This window comes from Cervus elaphus, chromosome 12 (genome assembly GCF_910594005.1).
Source record: "Cervus elaphus chromosome 12, mCerEla1.1, whole genome shotgun sequence".
NCBI classification, from domain to species: domain Eukaryota; kingdom Metazoa; phylum Chordata; class Mammalia; order Artiodactyla; family Cervidae; genus Cervus; species Cervus elaphus.
In genome coordinates this window covers 92431472-92441963 of record NC_057826.1, presented here as the reverse complement: position 1 = coordinate 92441963, position 10492 = coordinate 92431472, and positions in this window count along the sequence as shown.

Below are 10492 nucleotides of genomic sequence, written 5' to 3'. Positions count from 1 at the left end.
TGTTAATTAAGAAAAGGTTTAATAAAAAAACCACTTTTAACAGTAAAAGACATAGAATAGTTAAAAACTGAAGGTGAAATAAGTGAGACCAGTATATCAACTAAGGAACAAGGGAGATAAGTGATTCAGGGAACTAGAATCAGATAGTTACAATGAGTATTAAATACAACTTTGAGATTCTTAGTAGCCAATGCAAAAAAGAAAAAATAATGGTTTAAAAGTCAATTGTTATCTCTCTAAATGAATCATTTCAGCTCTTCCAGTAAAATTTCAACTCTTCCTGGCACTGAATTGTAAGAGGAACTTATTGCATGGGTTTTTCTTCAAAGGGTACTGAATAATGTAACAGAAAATGCCTTTGATATCATCAGGTAGAAGATGCAGAAGTGGTACCAAATTAAAACATTCACTTGACTATTTTACAAAATTTAATTTTAATTTAAATGTAGTTATTTAATTGTAAATTTTTTGGTAAATATTTTGTAAAATTTATTACTGTAAATATTTGCAGTATGAAATCCCATGAAGACTTTTTGGAATTCCATTTGTAGGATGGCATAAGGAAGTTGGCACAAAGAAAGCAAGTCTGGGGAGGAAGAATGATGTGATGGAGAAGTAACATTTTGAATCCCGGATGTGTCTTTCAAAGCACATGGGCTCACTCAGAACATTTGTACACGGAGTGTGGAAGCCAAGTTTCCCTCGGCCGCTGGAAGGTGGCTGGTGTAGGAGTGCTGAGGGGACAACGGCAGAGCCCTCATCCACAGCTCTTTGTCCGCTGCAGAATTCTGAATGCTGCTCTTTGGGCTGGATTTTCAAACAGAAACGAGGGAGGTAGCGCCGTTAAAAATCCTCTGCTTCAGGAAGCAGGGAAATTGTGGCAGCATCTTTCCAAAATTGGCAACTTTCTACCTGTCCTGAAGCACACGGTCAAGAGTTGCCATCATCACGCCTGGGGAGCTGGAGTGAGGGGAGCTGTCAGGCAGCGGGAGCAGTGGGAGGAGCTGGCTGGGAGAGGGGCGGGAGAGAGCAGGTCTCCTAAACAGCTCCTTCCAGCTTGGGCTGGGATCCCCAGGCCCATTCCTCTGGGGCTTGGGTGAGAAGACAGAGTGTACATCCAAAAATTTAAAGTTATAGATAAGCTAACCAGAGATGAGTAGAATATACCCTGTCCTTCTACCTTCATACATAGACCTTCAGAATATCAGAGCAGGTTTTAGAAGATCAGGTTCAAATTTAGAACCTCAAGTTCTGTGAGCTTTGCCCCAGTCCCTGGTCAGAGCCCCTTCTCTTCCTACCTCTGGCTCTATCCTTCCTTGAAAAGGGTTCATGCACATGTGTGTGGACATCCTAGTCTGCATGTTTGAGTTCCTTTTTACACCTCCTTAGCCAGCTAAGCCATAGCCTCTTGAGTCACCCATCAGTCTGAAAAGAAGACCTAGATACAAGGATCGTGGAAACCATAAGAGAGAGCCAGCTAAAGGCATCTGCGCAGTTGACCTGGCTCTCTGGGGGGTCTTGTCCTTCCTCGTTGCGCTGTATAAGGTCTTCCTAAAGCTGTGTATGGGCCAAGTCACTTCAGTCATGTCCTATTCTTTGTGACCCTATGGGCTGTAGCCTGGCAGTGCTCCTCTGTCCATGGGATTCTCCAGGTAGGACTACTGAGTGGCTATTGCCAAGACCTCCTCCAGGGGATCTTCCTGACAGGGATTGAACCCTCCTCTCCTGTGCCTCCTGCTTTGGCAGTCGGGTTCTTTACCACTAGAGCCCCTGGGAAGTCCCCCTAAAGCTGCACCATTAAACAAACGAGACCACACAGACAGAGGAGGCTCTAGGCACCTCCCCTATGGGAACTCCTCCCAAATCTAGAAGAATTCCCCTGCTCTGCCTTTGCACCCAGGGCAGCTCCTCTGGTTACCTCTACTGGCTCCCTCAGCCCATTTCACACACGCAGGCGCCTGTGCCCCACCTCGGAGACCATGGAGAGCTGAGTCATGCCCTGGGTGATATGTAGATCACCTGTCCATATTGCACATCTACAAGGGCTTCCCTGGGAGCTCAGCTGGTAAAGAATCTGCCTGCAATGTGGGAGACCCCAGTTCGATTCCTGGGTTGGGAAGATCCACTGGAGAAGGGATAGGCTACCCACTCCAGTATTCTTGGGCTTCCCTTGTGGCTCAGCTGGTAAAGAATCTGCCTGCAATGTGGGAGACCTAGGTTTGCTCCCTGGGTCGGGAAGATCCCCTGGAGAAGGGATAGGTTACCCACTCCAGTATTCTGGCCTGGAGAATTCCATGGACTGTATAGTCCATGGGGTTGCAAAGAGTTGGACACGACTGAGCCACTTTGACTTCACTTATCCAGAGCTGCACCCAGTTCTGTCCGTGGTGCTGCTCACGTGGTTGTTGGTTACTCTGGATGTCATGGCCATCTTAACTGCAAGTTAGTCCCTTGGGTCTGCCTCATTCAGGTGCCTCTCCTTAACAACACCTGACAGCTTTCTTTCTCTTGGGGCTTTCTAATGACAACAAGCAAGTCAGTCGAGGGGATAGGGTTTCAAACAGACCTGGGTTGGAAGCCCAGATCTGCCACTCACTAGCTTTGTGAACTTTGGCAGGTTACTCAAATTCCCTAAACTTCACTTTTCTCATCTGAAAAATGAGGAAGATATGCTCACCATGTAGGCTTAGTATAAGAATTAGATGAACTAACGTATATAAAAGTGCATGGCTCCTTGTAAATGTTCGTCAGATGTCTAAGTTCTTACTTCAAAAGTACTTCTAACGGCATCATTTCCTCCATACTCTATAGAGTTTCCTTCTAAGTCTGGGTTCTCAGTACCTTTGGAAATTGTCTTTGTTCTTCTCTTGTCTGTCCCTGATGTGACTTTCCTGTTCCTGCCAAGTAAATTTCCGTACATACTCACAAGTGACTCACACTTTCCAGCCTCCATGGCTCTGCTCCCGTCATTACAGCTACAGTATGTTCAGCCCCCGAACAGCTTTTGGCATTGGACCTCCTTTCTCCAATTCCAGGTTTCAATTTGTGTCCAAACCTAGTTTGGTATTAACCTCTTCCAAAGAACCAATGCCACTCTCCTCTTCCAATGTGAAAGATTGTTTCCAACAATAACTATAATTGACCTCTCTGATCCAATATACTTTCTTATGAAAGGATTTTCCTACCCTTGAAATTGGGCAGACTCTGTGAGTGCTTTGAGCAGTAAGATGAAGTCAGATATAATTTCCAATATTTCTGAGCCCATGCCTTAGAAAGGCAGGAAGCTTCCATGTTTTGCCATAGAATGCTCACTCTGAGTGAGGCCAATTGCCCTGTTAGAAACCTGATCATCTCAAGATTGCCATGCCATAAGGAAGCCCAAACTAGTTACACAGAAATCCCATTTGGAGAGGCAGAGATTCCTGCCACCCTGCAGCTGTTCAGCCTTCTGTGTGCCAGCCTCCAGGGTGGTCCCCGGTGACCCCCAGCTCTGGGTGTTCACACTCCAGAGTAGTCTTCTTGAACTGGGATTGGCCTGTGTGACCAATGACTTTTTGGTATGTCCCTTCTGAGAATCAGATATCAAAGACTGTGGCTTTCATCTTTCTCTCCCATCACTTTCTCTAGAGAAATTCGACTGTCATGGAGCTTAAGTAAGTGGACAAAAGTCATTCACGGGGAGAAAGCAGTGAAACATAGATTCAAGTTCAGGCTACAGTATTTCAAAGCCCAGGTGATTAACCACTACTATACCTTCTTCACCCAGAATTTTTGAGAGCCCAAAGTACACGTCTTACTGCTTAGTAACAACTCCCAAACCCCCACCCCACTCCTATGCATGAGCCAATGCATATTTCATTTTCTAAGTGAAACTGCATGAGATTTATTATACCGCAAATCTTCATTTGGTGTAAGCCAAAAAAAAAAAAAAAAGAGTATGGTCACTTTAATTTTTTATTTTTATTGTTTCCCATGCTTCGCCCAAATATTTTGTTTCATTTCTTTATGCATGCTGCTGCTGTTAAGTCGCTTCAGTCTTGTCCGACTCTGTGCGACCCCATAGACGGCAGCCCACCAGGCTCCCCTGTCCCTGGGATTCTCCAGGGAAGAACACTGGAGTGGGTTTCCATTTCCTTCTCCAATGCATGAAAGTGAAAAGTGAAAGTGAAGTCGCTCAGTCATGTCCGACTCCTAGCGACCCCATGGACTACAGCCTACTAGGTTCCTCCGTCCATGGGATTTTCCAGGCAAGAGTACTGGGGTGGGTTGCCATTTCCTCATCCGTTCTTTATGCATACATGCAGGTTATTCCTTATAAAACAAAGTAGAAAAAAGTTTTATTTAATAACACCAGGCAGTTCTCTCCTTTGTCTCTGATTTCCTTCCTCTCCTCTCATATTTCTTTACTGATATGCATCGAGAGGCTTAGCTGCAATCTGAAGCCAAACAACACACACATTCATCCACTGGGCCCCAGGATGCTGCCTTCAGGCTAAGATATTAACTCTCTTTTATGCTGCTAATGCCAAGGTTTTGTTCTCTAAATTTCATCTATTAAGTCTATTTTATGTTACTTTTATGATTGAATATTAAGGTAACTTGCTGCTGACTTCTCAGTAGCCTCCTCTGTGCAAGGCACTAGGTCATGACCTATGGGGGCTAAAAGAATCTGCATTGAGGAGGCTTCCTGCCCAAAACTAGTGTGTATACCCTGGAAGGACTGATGCTTAAGCTGAAGTTCCAATAGTTTGGCCACCTGATGCAAAGAGCTGACTCACTGGAAAAGACCCTGATACTGGGAAAGATTGAAGGCAAAAGATGAAAGAAGGGGGAAGCAGAGGATGAAATGGTTAGATAGCATCACCAACTCGATGGACATGAATTTGAGCAAACTCCAGGAGCTAGTGGAGGACAGATGAGCCTGATGCAAAGAGCCAACTCATTGGAAAAGACCCTGATGCTGGGAAAGATTGAAGGCAGGAGGAGAAGTGGATGACAGTTGGATGGCATCACCGACTCAATGGACATGAGTTTGAGCAAACTCTGGGAGATGGTGAAGGACAGGGAAGCCTGGTGTGCTGCAGTCCATGGGGTTGCAAAGAGTCAGACACGACTGAGCGACTGAACAACAAGTGATGTTAATAAATCTATCAGGTTCTCTTGGTGGGACAGCAGGAGGGGTGAGAAGGAATTCATTCATTCATTCCCCAAATATTTTTGGAGCATCTGCATCATTGTAGGCACTGTTTTATGCATTTGGAACTCATCTGTGAACAAAACATGGGACTTGTAGAGCTTATGTGGGGACAGATACTAAAGAATAAACTTAATATATGAAAGCTAAAGATGATGCCTGTTAGCTGAAAATAATAGAACAGGGTAAGGGAGAATATCTTTTTTTTTTTTTTTTTGGATCAGTTCTCTATTTCAGGTGTGTTATAGATGCTCCTGATCATCAAAATAATCCAGTCCTGTAACTTAAAAAATAAGAAAATCTGGGCTCAGAGAAATTAAGTAACTTTGATCTTTACAATCCGAAGGCCCCCATTCCACTGTACCATGTTGGCTTGCTTTCAGTTCAGTTCAGTTCAGTCGCTCAGTCGTGTCTGACTCCCTGCAACCCCATGAATTGCAGCACGCCAGGCCTCCCTGTCCATCACCAACTCCCGGAGTTCACTCAAACTCATGTCCATCGAATCAGTGATGCCATCCAACCATCTCATCCTCTGTCGTCCCCTTCTCCTCCTGCCCCCAACCCCTCCCAGCATCTGCTTTAGAAAAGCTAAAAAAAAGATGCAAACAAAGTTCAATAGAAGGAAATGAGAAAGCAGTGAATTCTGAAGGGGCTTTATGGAAGGCTTCATGGAGGATGTGGCATTTGATTTGGGTCTTAAAAAGTAAGCAATGTGCCCTTAAAAAAAAAAAAAAAAGCCAGTGTACCCTCTGTAGCACTGCAGCCTTTAAATGAAATGCAAAGAATATAAAGCAGTACTCTCTTGATAAGGAATGGCACTGCCTAGTCAGCGTTTTTAGAATAAAAAAGCCCATGGCTCTGAGCCAAAGAGACCTCCCCTGAAGAGGGGGTGGCCTGGACCCAAACCTCGGGCCCCAAGCCTTCCAAAGGTGCTTGCAGATGGCCTCTTGGAGCGTAACTCCTCAGATTTCATGGAAGGTCTGAATGTGACCGCCCTTGTTCATTCTTTATATGTGGCAGAGCTCTGCCAGTGACTTTTCCCATTACGGTAATTGGGGCTATATTTTTCCCAAGACTGTATTTATTAATGGTAATGCCTTGGCTCTCTTCCAATCCATCTTCTGAATGGAGAGCTTATACGCAACCCCTGAAAAATGTAAATTGAATTTTTTCCATTTTCTGACCTGTGTTCTTCTTAAGCTTGATGGACTGTTATCTAATGTTTCTAGTAATGGTTTTCCTTTTGTGTACTTTTGATTAAAGTGTAATGTACATACAGAGAACTATAAAAGTCTTGAGTGTTCAGCTTGTCACATTTTCACATAATGAACACATGCGAGTAACCAGTACCCAGATTAAGAAACAGAACCTCCGGGGACTTCCCTGGTGGTCCAGCGGCTAAGACTCCATGCTCCCAGTACAGAGGGCCTGAGTTTGATCCCTGGTGGGGGAACTAGATCCCACATGCTGCAACTAAGAATTCGCATGCTGCAACTAAGACCCAGCATGGTCAAATAAATAAATTAAAATAGATATATTTTTTAAAAAAACAGAACCTTCCCAAACCCTCCAAGCCCACTCATGTCTCTCCCGGTTGCTGTCCCCAAAGGGACAGTGGTTACCCCAAGGATAACTACAGTCTGACTTCTAATAATTCTGCCGAGTTTTACCTGACTTGAACATTGTATAGTGAGAAATGGAATCACATAGAATATACTCTTTCTCCTTGGGCTTCTTTTACGCAGCGTTACTTCCGTGTGATAAACCCTCATGGTGCCCGTGGCTGTAGCTTGTGCATTCCCGGGTCGTGCAGTATCCCATAGAGTCTCCACGCAGTGGTTAGACCAGGTTGTTCCTGTTCGTTCTGTTGTCGATGGCATTTGGGTTATTCCAACACGGGGTGAAAGCACTTAACTGACTGCTTTAAACACGGTTGATGAAACTTATGTTTATGAAACCGCTCTGTGCTTGATCAGAACAATTATGCTGTTAATGGGTATCATTACAAGCAAAAGTATAAGCTTAAAGGATATTGTACTAGAGAGTAAGCACCTTGAAAGCAATGTGTATATTTTAGTCCCCAGCGGATTCCCAGAGCCTGTTTCTTGCTGAGGGCTGACATGCAGAGGGATTCAACAAACATTTGATGTAAGTATAAATGAACATTACAAATAGTCACATTTTATCTTTAAGTAGGAAAACTACCCACCAAAGAGGCCATCTTACTGTTAACGAACTTATGTCAATGTGGGTGTATCATTAAGGCTGAACGTCGGTTGGCAGGGCTACTGCCAGAGGAATATCTGTAGTGGGTTGGGAGCAAGTAATGCTAGACGACCCAGTTCTAAGATGCTAGGATTCTATTTAATGTGTTGTAATTGTTGTTGTTCAGTCACTGAGTCGTGTCCAACCCTTTATGACCCCATGGACTGCAGCATGCCAGGATGCTCTGTCCTCTATCTCCCAGCATTTGCTCAAACTCATGTCCATTGAGTTGGTGATGCTATCCAAATATCTCATCCTCTGTTACCACCTTCTCCTCCTGCCCTCAATCTTTCCTATCATGAGGGTCTTTTCCAGTGAGTTGGCTCTTCACATCAGGTGCCCAAAGTATTGGAGCTTCAGCTTCAGCATCAGTCCTTTCAATGAATATTCAGGGTTGATTTCCTTTAGGATTGACTGGTTTGGTATCTTTGCTGTCCAAGGGACTCTGAAGAGTCTTCTCTAGCACCAGAGTTCAAAAGCATCAATTCTTCGACACAGCCTTCTTTATGGTCCAACTCTACATCCATACAAGACTTTTGGAAAAAACATAGCTTTGACTATATGGACTTTTAATGACAAAGTGATGTCTCTTCTTTTTAATACACTGTCTAGGTTTGTCATAGCTTTTTCTCCAAGGAACAAGCATTTTTTCATTTCACTGCTGCAGTCACCATTTGCAGTGATTTTAGAGACCAAGAAAGTAAAATCTGCCACTGTTTAATTACACAAATAATTTTGCTTTGGGTTGAAAGTCAAAAAGAAGAGGAGGAAACAAATTGTTTTATTTTTTGCTTTGGGGTTACTGCTTTTTGTGGAGTTTGTTTTCTGTTTTGGATTTTTTTTTTGCTGCATTAAATACTTTCCCAGGAGCAGCAGAGGAAGCTGGTGTTTCAGTAAGTAGCAACTTTCACTATGCATTTATTTTGCTTAATTTTCATGTTTATTTTGTAACAAAGGCTTCAATCATTATGTCACACGGCTTTAGTGATATTATTGTTTCTACTCAAGGTAGAACAGAATTCTCCAACAAAGAGTACATCATAACCCTACAGAACAGAAATTTAGGAGCCAGCTAGCCCAGGACGAATCCTGCCTGGTTCCATCAGTTACTACTGCGTGATTTGGGGCCATTTATCCAGACTCTCTGTGCTTTGGGTTCCTCATCAGTAAAATGTGGCCAGAAACAGTACCTACCTCACTGAGTCATTGTAGGAGTTAGTATATATAAAGCATTTGAAATGATGCTTGACGTATAGCAAGCACTTGATCAGTATTTGCTCTTGTTACAAGTGCCATCACTCACATCGTAGATATTGGTTAAATGTTGCACATCTTATTCAATTAGTATTTATTAAAATGTTTAGGTTTGGAGAACTGCTGTAAGTAGTAGTATTTATTTAGTCTCAATGCAGGGCAAGGACCATGAAGTTTCTTTGCTTCCATGATGAAACATGTGGGCCTTTGGAGGTAGGAAGGTTGGAGAGGAGTACACAGAATCAGCAGAAAGATGTCACAGGCTAGCACTGAGAAAGAGGTGCAAAAAGTCCTGGGGATTGTCTCCAGGAGATCCCCACTGTCAGAGCCTTGGGGATCGTGAACCAGAGGAGATGCGTCCCAGGTCAAAATGGAGTTCACCCAGGTCTGAAGAATGATAAAATCTGCATAGATAAGGCAGTGTTCCTCTCCTCATTTGTTCACTAACCAATCACCCTTTCCTTTATTCTTTTTTTTTTTTTCCTGTTAAGGACTTACCTCTTAGTATTCCTCCCCCAATATTGCTGATCAAAATCCTCCAGTGCATTTAAAACTTTGGCATTTAAATCTGTTTATAAGCCCCTGTTCTCACTGATGAATTTTTGTCTGTATGCACTGGAATTAAAGGATCAAAAGAAAGTGATCTGTGACAATTCAGAACCGTACCAAATCATAGAGTAAAACCCAGATAAACCTTAAACTTGGAAATATGTGATTTTCCTCCCCACTCATCAAACTTAGATAATTTACTTAAGGGAAAGCAATAGGGAGTAAAGGATCTAAACTTCCTTACTACTTGTCTGGATTAAAAAATAACAACATGAATGTTGTATCTCAAAGTATGTGACTACATGCAAATTTAAAAATGTTTTTACTTTTTAAAATAAAAAGCACAATCAACACAAAGATAAATTAGACAATAGAAATTTATAATAAATGTAACAAAAAGTTATCATTATAATTTCTCATTAAGAAGTTAATAATTAAGAAATTCACAGAAAATGCTATATAACTGCTTAGTTAACATGCCAAAAATGTTCAGCTGCACTACTAATGAAAATACCAATAAAAACCACAAATTTAAATCTCTCTTTATCAAAACAGCAAGTGTTTAAATGGTAATACCCAGAGCTGTTGAAGATGGAGGGTATAAAGTATCTATCAATCAGAAACTAAACTGGTAAAATCCGTTAGGATTTAATTCAGCAATGTGTGTCATATAGGTGATTATACCTTTGGATCCTATAACCCCACTACTGGAAATTCATTTTAAGTGTTCAAAAATCTAGTAAAGATATCCTTTGTAATACTACTTGGATAGTGAAACATATGAAATCGCCCAAAATTAGCTGGTTGATTTTCCATTTTGTTCAACACGGTGATGAAAAGCAATGTTTACAGCAACGTTAAGTGAGGGAAACAGGTTATAAAATGCACCATGATTGCAGTTAGGTAAATACGTTAAAAACAAAGTTTAAAACAACCTACAAAAATCTAGGCATGAAACAAAAAGAACAGATGAAATATATCAAAAGGGAAACTAACCAGTTGTTTCTGGGTGGTAGGACTAGATGTAAGGTTTTCCTACTTTCAGTTTATCCATGTTTGTATACATTATCCAAATGAGCTATAATAAGGATGCTTACCTCTTACACTGAAAAAAATGTTTTGGTCATTGAAAAAGTAAATGTGTGAGGAAATGAAAATGTGGGAACTTTCTTTTTTGTTTCCTTGTCTCCTCCCAGCCAAAGTTTCCCCCTGTGATCGCATTGTGGCCTG